The 18745-nt window shown below is 41.1% G+C and overlaps 1 protein-coding gene across 1 annotated transcript in view; it reads right to left on the bottom strand.

Moving 5' to 3' along the window:
* LOC149229756 (uncharacterized) overlaps window positions 1–18745 on the bottom strand; it is a 31260-nt gene that overhangs the window by 1522 nt on the left and 10993 nt on the right. The window lies entirely within an intron of this gene.

Raw genomic sequence — 18745 nt, 5'->3', positions numbered from 1 at the left:
GGCCTTGGAAGACACAAATTCGCTCACACGTGTGGATGTAGTGGCAGTTGCAGGGGGCTGAAAATTTCAGACCTGTAGTAGAGGCCGAAATTTTGACACTGGGGATCGAAGTTGTGCTTCTGAAAAAGATTTCACTGGGTTTGACTTGGACAAAGGAAGCACATCATCAGGAGAGGTCGGACTTGGTCTTGGAAGGGTATTGGTTTTGGTCTAGAGGTCTTGGAATTCATCAATTGAAGAATCTATAAGAAGAGAAGAGATTTACGGGTTTTCCTCTCAAGTGGAGAGGTTTTGGCCCTGGCTTGTAGCCTATATCCTGTGTTCTTGTGTACTATTGCTCTTCTTGTTTTGGTAATTGTTTGATGATAAGAACGAACATAATAATAAGAGAAGAAGCTAATAAGTAAGAAAAAGTAAAAGATATCACAAGCAATTATCATAGAAAAAGAAATCATCCTAACTACTGCCCTATAGATTTCTCAACACAGAGATCGTAAATGCTACGTCCACGGAATATTTGTACTAGATAAATCCACCTGAATGGATCACTTTGAGTCCACAGAATATTTGTACCAAATAAATCCACCTAAGGGATCACTTTGAATCACTTCCTGCTGGCTCAACCACGGACGGAGTCTGACCCCGATAGTTTCCAAAAAATTGAACCCATGACCTCTCAATAATAAAGGTGTTTTGACGACGGGGACTCGACCAATTGAGCTAACCCTCAAGACTTCTCAAACTCTCTTACCAAGACAGTAGAAATACTTCCTCATAAATTATTTTATATTATAAATAACCAAACAGAATGAGACTAAATAACTCTGGCAACTGATCAATCTCAAAAATGGTTACTTTAACCAATATTGAAATGCCCAACATCACAATTTGCGAGGTCCTTCTTCAAGCAAAAAGTACTTTAGGCTTTGACTAGAGACCGTAAATGGAAGTGACTGCCTCAATGCTCTCATGTATCTGCCTCATTGCCTGCTAATTAATTTACTTGATGATATTGTTAGGTGGAGCCCATATCCTATCTAAACATGGTAGCGCTAAGCAAACTATGGGAGAATTATCACCCACATTAACACCAGCTGAGTTAAGCTAAGTCCAGGCACGCTGTGAATCCGTGCGTGCTTTGCACCATAAACCAAACTAGTCACTGACTCCCTTTAGACTTCTAATATGCATCCATCTTATGACTATTTGTTTGTTATCATTCAGGTTCCACATGCAAGGACCAGGAATTACACAGACGACTATTTGTTTGTTCTCATTCAGGTTCCACATGCAAGGACCAGGAATTACACAGACACGAGCACCAAAACTCATGGACCGTAGCTGAAATGGCTTATAAGTTAGAACCAAGTTTATCAAACTTGATATTAACCATTAGCAGTAGGAAAACTTGATTTAGAAGAGCAGAAAAGTAACACTCTAAAGCTTTGCATCTGTAAGAAATGATGTGGGGTATGAAACACTCCCATTTGAGCACTGAAACAAATATGTATGAGTTGATTGGGATTATTATATGAAACAGCAGTATTGACATTAACCTTTAGGGTGATAGGTAGTTACAAAGATAACCTAAAAGCACTCGCATATAGACAGACAGCATGTTTCCTCTAAAAGGACACGTTTTAATGTAAAAAAATAGGAGCAAGCTGAGAAAATCAAAAATATAAATTTGCATTAAATTTAGTTATCCAAATTCTACAAAGGGGTGCATAAAGATATCATTTCCTATTCTGGGGACACATTGCATACCGATGTGTCAATTTTTTTTCTCTCACACACGTGTTCTACCATTACATTTATTTATTTACATCTAAGTAACCTGACACGAGGATTTGGGATTCGTAAGATACCGGGATTCGAGTGTCGATTTCGGACATGTTGACCCTCCGGAACAGTACACGTAGGATTCATTATATATTATTTTATTAAATATATATATATATATTAAAAATTAGATATTTCTTACACAAATTCTCATTAATGATACAAATTCATTGATTTCAAACATAGATCTTCATCTAGATGTTAGTTTTACTGTTTACAAAGTAAGTTAGTAACATTATAGCATCCTTGAATTTATAGGTTCCTTTTCGCCGGATTCGAATCTGGTTTTAGAATTTAGAATTTATGATTCATTGATTTATGCCAGTTGGGTGTGACACCGGTGATTATCAAAGAAGGATTTATTACCAGCATATCAATCAAAATACCTTGGAAAGCACTGGCAGCTGAAAAGTGTGAGATTAATGTGGAGGACTTTGAGCTGGTTCTTGTTCCACGAACTGAGTTCAAAACATCCAGTAGTTCTGAAGAATGTTCTACTTCAGAAGTGTACCCCAGTGCATCTCCTTCTCAGCGGAATTCAGAGCAGGTAGAGGGCTGTGGTATCCATGTAAATGGGGGTTCCACCTATCTTGGTGTTCAAGATGGGGTTAAGATGATTGCCAAGATGGTGGAAAGGCTGCTGCTTGGTCTCCATGTTAAAATAAAAAATCTTATTGTTGCATTTGAGCAGGCAACAGAGACTTGTAGTACAAACTTGGGGGTTGAAAGCAGTTGTCAGTCTCAAAGCATTCTTGTCCTTCGAGTGCTCCAAACAGAATATGGAACAGATGTGTCTGGAGATGCTTGTGAAACTGCTGGCCTTCATCAGATGATATAACAGGACTTGTTATGTTGACAAAAGTTATAAACTTTAATGGTGTAAGCGTTGATCTCTATGATGTGATAGGCAAGGACACAGAACCAGGATGTTTGATAATCACCGGTGTCACACCCAACTTGAATTTATAGGTTCTTTTTCGCCGGATTCGAATCCGGTTTTTGGGACACGTTGTGTCCTAATGGGACACGCTTGACCCGGATTCGAGCGTGTCCCATTAGGACACGACATGTCCCGAATTGAGGATTCAAATGAGGTCGAATCGTGTCCAATTCGTAGGATTTGGACACTTGAGGAAAATCCAATGAATCCGGTTTCATAGATTTACATATATATTTGGCAAGTGTACAGAGGCAACTTTTTGGCATTTTTTTGGGCAAATGTTTTTGTTGATTTTGCCTGACCAAAAATTAGGAAAATTGTAGTTTTAAGTTGTTGTGTCGGCACCATCTGAATGCCCAGGGGAATTTTAGGGTGCCGAATCCATTTCTACATTCAAAATGTGATTTAAATGATGAAATATTGTGATCTCATCCAAAATCGAGTGGCCGGATTCCAGCAAAAAGAGCCAAAAAATAGTCTCACTAGACTGCTTTATATATTTGTATATTAATATTAACCCCAAATCTACAGCAGACATCAAATTGGTGTATGAGACCCTCTTGTTTGTGGGACAAAGAATCCACTTTTGCACAGTGATTTCACTGCTAAAGTCTATGGAGGTGTATATACTCTACCCCTCTGAATTTGAAACTGTGAAGCTACAACTTCTTATAAAAAAGCATGGTTTCTTAACTATTAGGCTGACTCAAGCTATACTATAATCTAATTTTAAGATCACGGCTGAGCCAGACACCAAATTGGTGTATGAGACCCCCTGTTTGTGGGACAAGGAACCAGCCTCCGCACAGAAATTGCACTGCTAAAATCTACAAAGGTGTACATACTCTACCTGTCTGGATTTGAACCTCCATCTAGATTTGAACCTGTTACCACTTATTAGGATGAACAATTAGAAAATAGAAAATTATCCATAATTGCTATTATGATATTTTATCCTTCCATGAAGGTTGAGCAAATTAAAACCAGGACACTATTCGAAACACTTGCAAATTTTAACGTAATCTGAACATCTATTCCATGCGAAAAGATGATGTCACTTGAGCAGCACCTGCCATTACAAGCTAAACGTACATTGTAGCTCCACCTCAAAATAGCATGCCAAAACCCTTCCGCTAAGGATTGAAGTTCTGCAGTATTGCATCTGTATTAACATTATCCTGATATTCGCCCTTTAGCTGAATTCTACATCCATTTTATGAAGCTGATAAATAACTTCGAAACAGATGACCGTAAGCCCCAAAAGGACATCATATGAGGGCATTACAACCATTTCTGCAATTTTCCAACAAATCTTCTCATGCAAATAATGACGTATTGCTGACATCAATTAGTTGTAATTTGTCCTTGAGCTCGTCCAAGTGAATCCAATGCGCAATGGGCCTGCTATTATAGGCAGTTTCGCAAGAAGTTGGGGTAAACGAAAGAGAGTTTGCCTTATAATCGTAACTATCTAGGTTAATTTCGTTGAGAAAATATAATTTGCCTATTGCAGTAGGGTTGAAATGGAACAACATTCTCTTATGTGGATGAATTTATTCATGCTTGCTTGTTATCCACACATTCAAAAAGAAAACAGGCATGACAAAAATTAAATGATTGTTTTGAGAGTGATGCCAAGGAGGGGTAAGGCCTTGAATTCCATGGTATCGAATTGACATCGTACACATTCAACATCACAGCACTGACTACAAGACTGTTGAGAACTATGTGTTGGGGCAAAGTCATAAACGACTGGTCAATAGATTAGCATAGTACAAACCCAACTAGTATATGACAATACTGTTGGAATCTGGATATTTGGTAAATACCAGTAGGTTCATTAAGGGTGGCACTTCATCTTCAAGAGGTATGAAATGGAATGCAACAAAAGACTTTCAGACCATGTTGGTTCCCTTGTGTGTTATCTTTAGGTGCCACCTAGCAAAAGCTGCTTGCAAAAGGAGTCAAAGTAGATATCATACCAACAAACATGCATATGATTCTGTCATGCTTTCTGACCAATATGAAAATGCTAGTAAACAAAATAAATTGCACCCGGCAGCCCAAAGCTTGCAAACAACAGATAAACATAAAAGTGTCAATCTGATAAGTAACTAAATGTTTGTTGAAAATCAGATGTCCAACTAAATTAAAGGTTCAGGTATTTGAAGTTGAAGTCTTGGATGCCAATGATTAGCCTCCACCGTTGATCCGGATTTAAACAGGAACGCAACAAATTACAGAGATAACCATATACACAAAGATGCAGCGGAAATAATACTTCATTTCATTAATGGAAAATACTGAAATATGCTTACAAACAGAAATGGCAATAAACTAGCTAGGGCGATGGTAGCTTATCTCTGAGAAGAGATGTGATGGCTACATGCCTCTGAACTGTGTTACAATGAGGCTCGAAGGCCTATTTATTGTTGAGAAACAATGGAAAAACCCTTAACATTCCAAAACCTAACCCTAGGAGATGAAACGCCAAACTGTGGGCCCCGTTTGGGGGTAAGTTGGTACATCAACTTCCCGGGGTCGTAACTTTGGCATATGATCTCCGTTTGACGCATACAATAGCTCATTAGAAAGATCTATCCGAGCACTATCATTGTTGGAACGGGGAATGGACTCGTGTTGCCCCCGGATTCCCCAAAAAACGTCGTTTAGGGCCTCAAAACGGCTCTGGAAGTTCAGGACCCGAAAAACTGCTAAAAATAGTAAGTTGTGCTACAATTAAGGAAACTGAAAATGCTGAGAAAGACAATGGTGGGGGTCCAGGTGGACTTGGCAGGTGGCCACCAATATCCACCTGGATCATTCCTCCCCCCTTAGGAAGCAATGGTCCCGACTCCCCATTGCGTTGAGCTCCTCCATGAGATGAGGAAACTTATGCTGAACTTGTTCCCTGGTGAGCCACTTGCCCTGCTGAAAGAGTTGGCCCGCTTTGACAACTCGATACAGTTGGATATTCTGTTGGCGAGTGTTCTTGATCTGTGTGTCCATGATCCGATTAGTTGCAGCTTGTTCCATGCAATCTGGATTTAATTCTGTGGGTTTGAGCTGTTCTGCAATGTCGGATGTGTCTAGCAATGGTGGAAAGTATGGCCGAAGGCGGTCCACATTAAATACTGGGTGCAGGCCAAGGAATGGGGGAATGCTGAGCTCAAATGCATTGTCTCCCATAGCCTTAGTAATGGTGTAAGGACCATATCGGAGTGGTCTCAATTTCCGATAGGCTCCAGTAAGGCGTTCCTTTTGCAAATGCAACCAGACTTTGTCGCCCACCTGAAACTTGTGTGGCACCCGATGTTGATCATGTCGCTGCTTGTACTTGGCATTTGATTTCTCAAGAATGTCATGGACCTGCTGGCGAATATGTTGGATGCGCTCAATGAAGCTGGTGGCCTTATCTGTTTCGGACTGGACATGAGCTGAATTCATGTGAGTAGCTGCAAGTGGCATGGCCACATCAATGGGGCATAGTGGCTGGAATCCCAAACCCACCTGAAAAGGGCTATGGCCAGTGGAGCTGTGAAGAGCTCGGTTGTAGCTGTGCTGAACGTAGGGGAGGCTCTCGTCCCATGTGCGTGGATGCTTTGAGTTATACATGCGCAGAATGTGCACAATCATCCTATTGACAACCTCTGTCTGGCCATCAGTTTGAGGATGGAAGGCTGTGGACTTCGTGAGTTTGGTGTCCAGCATTGACCAGAGACTGGACCAAAAGTTGCTGAGAAACCGACTGTCCCGATCTGAGATGATAGACTGTGGGATCCCAAAGTGCACCCACACTCGTTCAAAGAAGAGTTTAGCAGTGGCTTCTGCTGTGATATTCTTCTTGCAGGCCATCATAATGGCCATCTTTGAGAACCTGTCGACGACCACAAAAACACAGTCATTTCCATGCTTAGTGGAAGGAAGGCCTGACATGTAATCCATGGAGATGGATTCCCAAGGTCGACTAGGGGTAGGCAACGGGGTATAGAGGCCTTGCTTCTTAATGGTCGGTTTGGCAATGGCACAGGCAGTACATGATCGGATGTACTTCCCAACATCCTGTCGAAGATTCGGCCAATAGAAATAGTTTTGCAGTACTGCCACTGTTTTCTCGACCCCGAAATGCCCAGCAGCCCGACTGTAGTGTGCTTCCCAAATCATCTTGGCACGCTCGCTTGAAGGAACACAGAGGTGACCGAGGTGGCATAATAGGGCATCCTGGAGGTGAAAATCTGCAACCTGCCGACCCTCCAAGAGTGTCTGGTATGTGTGGCCGAATTCTGGGTCGCTTTTGTAGAGAAGTGGCCAATCAGAAGTCTCGTGCCCGCAAGAGTTGAGCACGGTGGTTAGCGCCATGATCGGTGGTCGACTGAGGCAATCTGCAACATTATTGGTGCTGCCCTTTTTATACTTGATATTCAAGTGAAACTGTTGCAGGTATGTAGACCACTTCTGATGGCGATCATTCTGCAATTTCCCTTGGGTCTGTATGAACTGCAGAGGTCGGTCGGTGGTCTGTGTGGATGACCGTTTCCTTCCCCAAAATGTAATGCTTCCATTGTCGGCAGGCCTGTACAATGGAATACATCTCTTTATCATAAGTGGGGTACTTCCGGACTGTGTCTGAAAGTGTTTCACTGTGATATGCCACTGGATGTCCATGTTGAGTAAGGACTGCCCCAATAGCATAGTCAGAGGCATCTGTCTCGACCTCAAATGGTTGTTGTAAATCTGGTAACGCGAGCACTGGTGCCGTGCAGAGGCGATCCTTCAACTCCCTGAATGCCTTCTGTTGAGATTCAGACCAAAAGAATTTTGCTTTCGCCCCGCCCTTGGTGACTTGACTCAAGGGCCAAGAAATATGAGAAAATCCCAACACAAACCTGCGGTAGAAGTTGGCAAGACCTAGAAAGCTGCGGAGCTCTGTTAGAGTGGTTGGAGAGGGCCAATCCCTAATGACTTGGACCTTGGCTGGATCGACATGCACCCCCTGTTCATCAATGATGTATCCCAGATACTGAACCTCGGTCATGCCAAAAGTGCATTTCTCCAAATTGGCACATAGCTTGTGTTGCCGCAGTGTTTGGAGAACCTGTCGGATGTGGTGGAGGTGCTCTTCCCAACTCTGGCTGAAGATCAGAATGTCATCCAAGTATACTACTACAAAGGAGTTGGTGAATGGCCGCAAGATGTCATCCATTAGCCTCATAAAGGTTGCAGGAGCATTCGTCAATCCGAAAGGCATGACCAACCATTCGAAGAGGCCCTCCTTGGATTTGAAGGCAGTCTTCCACACATCTGAGGGTTCAATTGGTACCTGGTGATATCCTGACTTCAGATCGATCTTGCTGAAATATTTCGCCCCCTTTAGTTGGTCTAGGAGGTCATCAATCCGCGGGATCGGGTACCTATTACGGACAGTGATCTTGTTCAGCGCCCGATAGTCAATACAGAGTCTCCACGTCCCATCCTTCTTCTGTACCAACACTATCGGGCTCCCACAGGGCGAAGAACTCGGACGGATGTGACCTTTCTGCAGGAGCTCCTGAATCTGCCTCTTGATTTCATTGTTCTCCATAACGGAGCGCCGATAAATTGGTCCATTGGGTAGCGGCGCACCTGGGGTCAGATCGATGGAGTGCTTGACTTGACAGTGCAGAGGAACCCCTGCCGGGGAGGTGAAGATGTCTTCGTACTCCTCCACAATCTTGTCCATCTGTAGCTGTCGTGCAGAGGGACCCCGTTTGGAGGTCGCGGCCACTGTCTTCTTCTTCCCTTGAGGGTGTATCATCAGGAAAACAAATTTCCTGGTTTTGGAAATGATCTTACTGCATTGTTTTGCAGTAATCAAAGAGATGGCGGCAGGTGGTGCTACCTCTGGTATCCTGAACAACTTATTTCCCAATGTAATAATAACAGCACGGGGCCTTGATTCATACACAGCATGTCGCTTCCACAAGTATGGTTGTCCTAGTAATACATCACAAACTTCAAGGGGAGCAATGTCACACAATACCTCATCCGTGAAGGGCTTGATGTTGTATGGAAGGCGACACTGCTGGCTCACGCGAAGATCTCGCCCTTGGTGAAGCCACCCAATGGTGTATGGTTGTGGATGTGCTGTGGTCGGTAAGCCCAACCGCTTCACGACCTCTGCCGAAATGAGGTTCTTTTGACTCCCGCTATCAACAATGAACTGTATCGGGGAGCCCTTTACCCACATCTGGGAGTGGAAGAGACGCTCCTCCTCCTCTGGATCTTCGGGTTCATTTTTCTGGATCTTTGCGGTAGCAACAGTGGCGCTGGGATCCGCATCAATGATCTGCTTCCCTTTTTCATACCCCTTATCGGGTTCTGACTCAGAGTCGGAACATGCATCTGATTCTGAAACCTTTAGCTCAGCCACCAGTGACTGCTTGGCCCGACACTCACTTGTGTTGTGAGTGGAGCTCTTATGGAACTCGCACCATTTTCCAGTGTCCTTTCTCGGCTTCGCGGCGTTGCTCTTTGCTTGCAGCTTCGGCTGGTTGTCTTGGGCTGTCCCGCCTTGGCTTTGTCCTTTGTTCTGTGGTTTAGGGGCACCTTTCCCCTGCTTTGGATTCGCAGATCCAAAGTCTCGCTTCTTTTGTTTAAACTTCTGCTCGACCTTGACGGCATACCGATATGCTGCGCCGAGCGAGGGGATGTTTAGGAACTGTATTTCTTCCTGGATGTACTTGTGCAGGCAGCCACGGTATTTGAGTATCAAATGTTGCTCCGAATCCTTGATACCCAACTTTGTGCGAAGGGTATGGAAAAGATTGGTGAACTCCGGCACGTCTTGGTCCCTTCCCTGCCGCAGCGTGGTCCACTTTATGTATTCATCCTCATAGCTTCCGACAGGGTAGTACTGCTCCTTGATGGCATCCCGGAACGAATCCCAGGTGGGTGCGGCTGAAAATAGTGAGCCAGTACTTTCATCCTTCTGCTCGCAGTAGGTTTCCCACCAGTCCTTGACGTGGGGGGCTGCTTTGAGAAGAGCAAAAACAATCTTTTCCCGACTCGAAAATTCATGAACAGAAAAATAACCCTCTAGCAGATTTAACCATTTATCTACGGCATCGGCGTCTATCTGACCCTCGAATATGGGGATTTCAAAATTAACTTGTACCTTAAAGGGTGTGGCGTTTCCAGAGGAGCTGCTGGAAGCCGATGCGCCGCTTCTGGGTAGCCACTGAAGGATCTGCGCAAAGCTGTCCATCATCGCGTTCCGTTGTCGCTCGAGCGCTTCTTCGAGCAAGATTTTGATGGGATCTCCTGCCCCCTCGTCTTTCTTCTCGTCCGCCATGGGAGGCCGTCGGGATTTGCGAGGCTGGTCTTGCAAAGGTTCAACCAGTTCAAGCCCTAACTCCTTATATCCCGACCTTGTTGGGGACATGCAAAGAAAAACAGAGAAAAAGTAGACCGCTCTGATACCACTGATCCGGATTTAAACAGGAACGCAACAAATTACAGAGATAACCATATACACAAAGATGCAGCGGAAATAATACTTCATTTCATTAATGGAAAATACTGAAATATGCTTACAAACAGAAATGGCAATAAACTAGCTAGGGCGATGGTAGCTTATCTCTGAGAAGAGATGTGATGGCTACATGCCTCTGAACTGTGTTACAATGAGGCTCGAAGGCCTATTTATTGTTGAGAAACAATGGAAAAACCCTTAACATTCCAAAACCTAACCCTAGGAGATGAAACGCCAAACTGTGGGCCCCGTTTGGGGGTAAGTTGGTACATCAACTTCCCGGGGTCGTAACTTTGGCATATGATCTCCGTTTGACGCGTACAATAGCTCATTAGAAAGATCTATCCGAGCACTATCATTGTTGGAACGGGCAACACAGTCCATTCCATGGACTCGTGTTGCCCCCGGATTCCCCAAAAAACGTCGTTTAGGGCCTCAAAACGGCTCCGGAAGTTCAGGACCCGAAAAACTGCTAAAAATAGTAAGTTGTGCTACAATTAAGGAAACTGAAAATGTTGAGAAAGACAATGGTGGGGGTCCAGGTGGACTTGGCAGGTGGCCACCAATATCCACCTGGATCAACCGTCACCTAGACAAGAAGAGGATTTTGAAGAATGAGTAGAAGGAAGCTACAAGGAATGGCAACAGTGCAGGAAAACCCTGTTGAAGAATTAGTTCTTACAGATCCTCTGGTTGTGGAGAATATCCCAAGAGAATGAATAGTCAAAATTCAAACACTAACTTGCCTCAAAGATTCAAGAGATTATTCTACGAAGTTAATGTTCAAAAGATAATTTACAAGAATCTTATTGATTGCTTCTACAAATCCATTTGATTGTCTGGATATTGTCAATTTTTATGATGTAAAATCATGAATTTAGAGAATCATATCTTTAATTTTCCTACTATGAGACTCCTAATTAATTCAGATTTCAATATGGATCGTTAAGTTTAATAAAACGAGTCGTTTTTCCAAGCAGATTATCGATTTTATAGCTGGGAATATTTAGATCATATTGGATGCAGGACGCTGTTGAGATTAATGAACTAAAACCAACTTGTTAAGCATTTGCCACTATATTAGAAAAGCAGAGATGTCAAATGGTCAAATATGTTCTCCAGCATAGATATGAACTTTAATTAAAAATATGAGAGTTAGATCTGAGAGATAGGTTAAAACTAGAAGAGAGATATTACATCCAACTTCAGATGCAGATCAATTCAAATATCAAGCTATTTGACCTGCAGAAAACCCTGGTTTATAACATGAATATGGAAGTGTTAGTTCAAATAAAATTTGGAAATGCAACCTAGATCAGAAAATATGGCAATAAAACTGTAGGTTGCCGAATAAAACAGAAATGAAGAGGGAAAAGAAATTAACTCGAGATGGCTAAAAAAAGAATAGGAAAATCCTAAGTGCTACCATTGGGCATGGAGTCTGATCCAGCCCTTGAGTAGATGCCCCTTTCCTCTTTGATGTTTAAGTCCCCACACATCTCCTACAGCATGATTGGTGAGCATCAAGCTAGGGTACCTGGAGGCTGGACTACACAAGATTCATAGGTGCAATATAGGCTTTGTTCCATCTTGAGAAGGTGTGGACTTTGACATGAGAAGGTTTTTTGAGAGAAGCACATGAGAGAATTGCATAGGGCACTTCAAAGTTGACGATAATTGAGAAAATCTTACAAGTCTGTTTTTGATGGGAAGATGACAATGAATTTGCAAGAAAATTTGACAAATGCCAAAGAACAGAGAGACCAACTACAAAACATGAGATGCCCTTGAAACCTATATAGCATCAAGGTTCTTTTGAAAAATGGATAATATATTTGTTGGACCCTAGGTTTCTATGTCGACAAGAGGACTAAAGCAAGATGTGCAATCACCAGTACAGAATGCCTTACCTAAGTATTCATGAATCATAACTTGAACAAGCACTAGATTGTACAATCCAATCTATTCCAAAATTCATTTATGAAAATATTATTACAAAGTTTGGTTGTCTATTGATCCCAAGTGATCAGAGTAAATGGTTCATATGAATTGTCTGCAGGTATGATAGTAAAATTGGTTGACAAAGAATTGGACTCTGCTAATGTCTCATAATTTTCAAAGGTTGTTTCATGCATTCACTGATCTAATATATTCTAGAAACAATTTGTTGTAGGGTTAACACGTTGAGTTTTATTGAAGTATTTTGGGGGAAGCCTACACATTTATTTTTTTCAAATTAATCTCAATACTCAAGTTGTGTTAACATATTCCAATGATTTCTTAAGGAACTCAAAAAAATTGACAATCTTCTAAGTGGATGGATGTATAGAGGGAGCAATCGTGGAGGCATGAGTTACGCCTTTCCTCGGCCTGCCTTTTCAACCCCTCTAATGTGCCTTTTACTTATTTTTGATAATGCTTCGATGAGAAGCATAAATCAGGAATCCAAGCTTTCTTTTGATGATATAGCATTGATTTACCCTTTAATGATGAGTTGGCTTCTTTCTCATCAAGTTTGGGACAGGCAAGGGTTGTTTTATTATGTTGGAACATTTGGTGCTCAGGAACCAGGTGATGGGTAATGAGGGGGGTAGAGTTCATGCTAATATTTTTCCAACGTGTGTTAATTAATGTCCCAACCATATTTTGCATTTTACTTTCCTTTTTCTTTCATTTGGCCATTTTATGCTTTTATCTTTCTTATAACTACATCAACCTCTAGTTCTGACTCTGAGGCAATGTTTGGATATTAGGGTGCCAATCCCAATGAACCAATGATAGTGAAACTGAAGAATGGGCATGAAATTATGGGAATGATGAATAGTGGTAAGTATGAAGTGGTTATGGACATGCTACTTCAATCCAAGATTCCCAAGTAGTGTCCCCCCTATAACCCTAAGGCCTTAGAGGAGGTCCCACTATACTAGGATCAAAAACTAACCCTCCTAGTAAGGTGAGGGAACAAGCTTATAGTCAAGATCAGTCAATCATCAAGATCACCCCTTTATCCATGTTAGAATGTCCAAAACATTCAGTAAAAGCACATGATTGCAAAATGGTTAAAGAACTTGCTGAGTGGTGACTCACCTTCCTTTAAGAGGAATGTCATATGGTGAGAGATGCCTTACCAGTACAAATGGCAGAAAAATGTGGCATATCATTAATGAGCAAATATAGGGTTATTGGCTGATTGGTTGTCCAAAGTAGGAGAAAAATTTTCTCCTATGGGGTTACCCACTTTTGGTGGGTAACAAGCCCTATTAGGTGCTTCCATCCCCCAAGGGGAAGGACATTTCACAATAGACCGATCACTCCATAGATGCATGTGATAAAGGTGGTCATGGAATGGGCAAGACTTCAAGGAAGATGGCCATAGCCATGGTACCAACTGAAGGAGGTCCAACATATCTAAGTATAATGATAAGAGGGAGATATCGTGGAGGCATGAGTTGCCCCTTTCCTCAACCTGTTTTTTCCACCCCTCTAGTGCACCTTTTACTTTAATGATTTGTCTTTCTTTCTTGCATAGCTTAGGAGACCCAGCTTGCTTTATGCTTTTTAAATACTCCTCGGGATGTAGCAGTTTATTGCTCATCAGGGTTGGGATTTTCATAAGTTCCTTTGTTTTAGATAGAGCATAAAATGCTTAGAAATTGGGTGATGACTAATGAGGGGGGTAGAGCACATGCTAGGCTTTTTCCCACATGCTTATAATGTCCCAACCATCTTTTGCATTTTTCATTTTCTTTATTTTTGGTTTCATATGCTTTTATCTTTTCTTTCAACTGCATCAACCTCTTAGGGAAAATTTCCAGGCCCTAACTTAGAGGTGAGGATATAGGGTGTCAGTCCTGACTCCCAATGACCAATGATAATCAACCCAAGAATGGAGGTGGACAATAAGGGAAACATGAAAGGTGGCAAGTATGGATTACCTTGGGCACACTATATCAATCAATGCCTCCTATTAGTGCCCCTCCTAAAGGAAGGACCTCAGGGGAGGTCACACTAGACTAGGGGCAAAGGATAATCTCCCAAGTGAAGCATGGGAACAAGGGTACAATCAAGAGTGTTCAATCATCTAGCTTGGCCTATGATCCATATTAGTATGCCCCAAACATTAAATGAAAGCACATGATTACAAAATTGTTAGTGTGCCTTTGATAAATGACCCACATTCCTTCAAGAAGTATGCTAGATGGGAGAGAGCATTAACCAGAGCATAGTTGGAGAGCTCTGAAGTAAAGCTATCTTGTGCATCATCATAGGGTTGTTGGCTAGCTGGCTGACCAATGGGGAGAAATATTTTCTCCTAGGGGTTACCACTTTTGGTGGCTAACAAACACAATCCCCACTCCTACACCTAATGAAGTCTAGGTTCCATCAAAATTCATTTTACATACTTCGTTGCACCTTTCATGTTCAAACATTTCCTCATAAAGTGCCATTAAGTTTGTTAAGATTGCATAGTTTCCAAGATCATCATCATAGCAAACTAACTCATTCATAGGATCATTTGGGTCTTCAACATGATATTTGAGTGCAGGTTCTCTCAACATGACATCTGAGTGCAGGTTCTCTATGAAGAGTTACAAATGTTCCTTCACAAGTTGAGATTGTAGCTTAAGATACAACCATCTAGATGCTACCTCCCAAATTGAAAGACCACTTTATTGACAATAGCATGCCCCAAGCATCTGGCATGTCTATCACTTTCACATCCATCAGGATCAAAATATCTGGATAAATAGTCAAGCTAACCATTAAAGTTAAAATCCTTAATCAAATCACAGGCCTTTATTTCAGGAATCCATTGCACAAACATTTCAGTATGGTCTAGTCATCTTCAAACCCAACTAATTCATAACCTTAAAATAACATTACATTTTCGGAAGCCCCTTAGTCAATCATGCAGTTATGTAAAAGGACATTATTAACAATCAATGTATATAAAAAGGGGAATGGCTCCCATTCCTCCTCCCTTGATGCATGGCTTGTAACACAACCGGAGAATCCTCATTCAATTCTTCAACTCAAAAACTTCTTCACTTTTTCCTCTGGAGAAGGGATCTTAATTAATTCTGACAAAGGGACAGGCCCTATGACTTTTGACAATACATTAGTCACATCTATATTCAGATCCACTTCTTTGATCATTGTAGAGTTTGTAAGTAAAGCAGCTTGTGGCAAACTAGGAAGATAACCAGCTTTCTTGCTCATGGACACACCTTGATCTTGATGATTGACAAACTTGAAACCTTGTGAAGTTCTAGGGGCTTGGTTTTGTTTTTGATACTGAATTATTCTTCTATACAAGATCATCCTTAACTTTCTCATCCATGGCATGTAACATATTCAACCTAACAATTCTTGTAGCATCTATGCTTCTCTCTTTGATTTGCCTTATCTAATCCTCTTTTACTGCATGAGGCTTCTATTGAAGAGTGCAAATATAACCCCCTTCTTCAACCCAATTTAAACTATCCATATACCTAAACCTTTTGCTTAACTTGAGCCAAAATTTCTTGGGCAAACTTGCTCACTATGAGGTTCATCACAAAGCAAACACCATGGAATTCCATCTTGGTTTGCCATGTTTACAAGGGCCAAAGCATTCAGGAATCTTTGTTCTTGAGGGGGCCTATTTTGACTAACCTGCATTTCTTCTGGGATGAAACTAATTATGTTTCTGTCATGGTTGATATAGATTTTGTTTCCCTTTATCCCTCTCTAAACTAATCATTCTATTTAGTATAGGTGTTTGTAATTTGACGACATCAGTTGACAACTTCTCAAATTTCGCGTTTAGTGTTGTAATAGGGTCGTAAGCAAGGTCAGTTGTATAAGTATTTACCACTCAAGACTAGCTTCTGCCCTCGAAATGGAAGCTCTAGAAGATCCCATAGGATCAACCTTGGACAAGAGCATATATTCTTCTACCTTACTCGCCCAATATTATTATAATTACATTTTGCATGGGAATTTGTCTCTTAGCATTAGGCCAAAATCTCCCTCAAAGGCATTAGTGTAGTGAAGGAGAATCGCATCATCTTTGGGTCTAATCCTTTTTGGAATCATATCAACTAACATTCTGAATCGGTCATCAAACTCCTTAACCATCTCATTTTCCTTCTTTGTCGTTTCAATAAGCTAGGCTAAAATCATCCCACAATCCTTGCACACAACCCATCTTTTCATGAAATTCATCCCGATTGCAAATGCCATTGTCTAGAAGACCTCTAAACCAGATCTTAACATCCTCTTCTTAAGACAAAAATGAAAAGTTTCATAACCACATCTTCATTAGCTTGAGCTACACCAGCTTCTCCTACCGAATCATAAACATGTCCAAATGGTCCTCTATTATGATTACACTATTGCCAGTGAATTTTGGAAGCCACTTGTGATATTATCATATTTGTCTGGCATGGCATGTGGAGACCCTTGGATTCTAGTTATATCAAAAGCCTTATAAACATCCTTGACCCATGGATGGGTTGCCATGATTCTAAGGTTTACCGGTTATTCTGAAATTTCAAACAAAACCTTGATGTCTTATAAGACTTCAAGACTTTTATTCAAAGAAGCTTGAGACTCCCTTCTGAGTCGCCTCCTATAAACTTTCTCTAGGTCAACAAATCTTGGTAATAATTTATGAGAAGGATTCTTGTTGAATATATGTGATGTGAGGTTCCCCCTTGTGGAGTCACCGATGAATGTCTTCAGATCAGATTTAAATGAACAGGCATCACAATTGTAGGAACACTACCTTCTAGATTTCTGAGACATGGACCTTTCCTAGGCAACAACACCAAAATGCTGCCACAAAATTTCACTTATTGGTGCAAGGTCTTCACTTGATGAAAATTTTATGGACCTTGAAAGACTCATCGCTGCCATCTTGGTTTTATCTTTCCACACTATAAGATGATCAAGGACCACCTCTAGGGGGTTTTCCTGTGATCTTCATTCTCTATGGTTTGGGCTTGCTAATAGGTTGGTGGTGAATGAGAAAAAGGGGTAGAGGCTTTACTTGAGATTAGCATGACAAAACAAGACTAGCTGGCTGGCTACAAACAGTTATAAGTTGGTGGTGAATGAGAAAAAGGGGTATATGCTGTGCTTGAGATTAGCATGACAAAACAAGACTAGCTGGCTGCCTACAAACAGTTTGACATTTCCTTGAATAATCTCTTGCTTTTGATGGGTCTGGTAGAGATGTCAATTCAGCTTTAAATACTTGTTTGATTTGGGTTTCAGTCCCTTCCAAAAGATGAAATGCATAAGGGTATGACAGCATACATTTTACTTGATTTCTCATGCAAAACTAAAGTGAATTATGACAGCAATCTTGTTATTCAATTACCAGCAACAAATGAATGTGTTTAATGGCTATGTTAGGCCAACAAACAAGTGATTATAGTGCTGACCCTTATATGTAATTTACTACTGTGGTAGATTTCTAAGGGTTGGCCTGATAACAAGTACAAACAGGGCAGTTTTTTCAGCTTAGAAGAGCCCCTTTTTCACCATATTTAACAAGTAAATTACAGCTGGTGTAAAAGGTACTCTCTTCAATGTAATTTCCAGGAATAAAGTACTGTTCAATAATGTATAACTCTACCCCTTCAAAGCTGTTACTATATGAATTATGAAACAGATTTATACAAGCAAAATGGTATGATTTGGTTTATATGTAGTGAGTAAACCAAGACTTTAAGGACAGAGCTAGATTGAGGTTTCTGTGTGTAATTTCCAAATCTGTATAGTAGGTAAAAAGTGAGCTAGATGAGAATTTTATAGGGCTGTAAGGCAGCACCAGTGCCTTATATTTCACTTGGGCAAATGGGGTTTAATAAATCCTTGAGGGACGTCACTCTACTAAGAGAATAATGGTGATTTTACCTGTAGATTACAAGCTGAAATAACCCGTCCTTATTTCTTTGAGATAACCATAAAGTTCTTACAACAAAACTTGCTAATGTAGACAAGATCATAGATTATGAGGGTTTGAATCTATCATGAAATGACAAAATGTATCTTTCACCATACATACAGATAAATGCATCGTCAGTAATCACTTCAAATGACAAATTCTTGTAGATAGAACAATATTACTCGAATCTCATTGCCTCATAATCACTGAATAAGAAATAACCAGCATGTATGAGCTTTATGAAAGAGATAGCATCCTCATCCTCTAGGGAACCTTGTCAAACCATCCATTTGCTCTTCAAGAAAAAATTACAAATTCAAACTATACCAAGAGCTTAAATACTCATCCCTTCAACAACCATTACAAATGAGAGGGGGTTGCTTCATATAGGAGAAGAGCCAAGACATCTTGAAATAAAATAGCAACATTTTCCAACGAACTAGAGAGAAATGATTAAAATATTGACGTTGGTGCCACATAGACATAAGATCTAGTTTCTAACAGGTAAATGAGTGGG

The sequence above is a fragment of the Pinus tabuliformis genome, chromosome J (assembly GCF_031772625.1).
Source record: "Pinus tabuliformis cultivar Carrire ecotype Pingquan chromosome J, CPIR1, whole genome shotgun sequence".
Taxonomy (NCBI): Eukaryota; Viridiplantae; Streptophyta; class Pinopsida; order Pinales; family Pinaceae; genus Pinus; species Pinus tabuliformis.
Note: the sequence above shows the minus strand (reverse complement) of the source record. Positions and strands in the feature narration are given on the sequence as shown.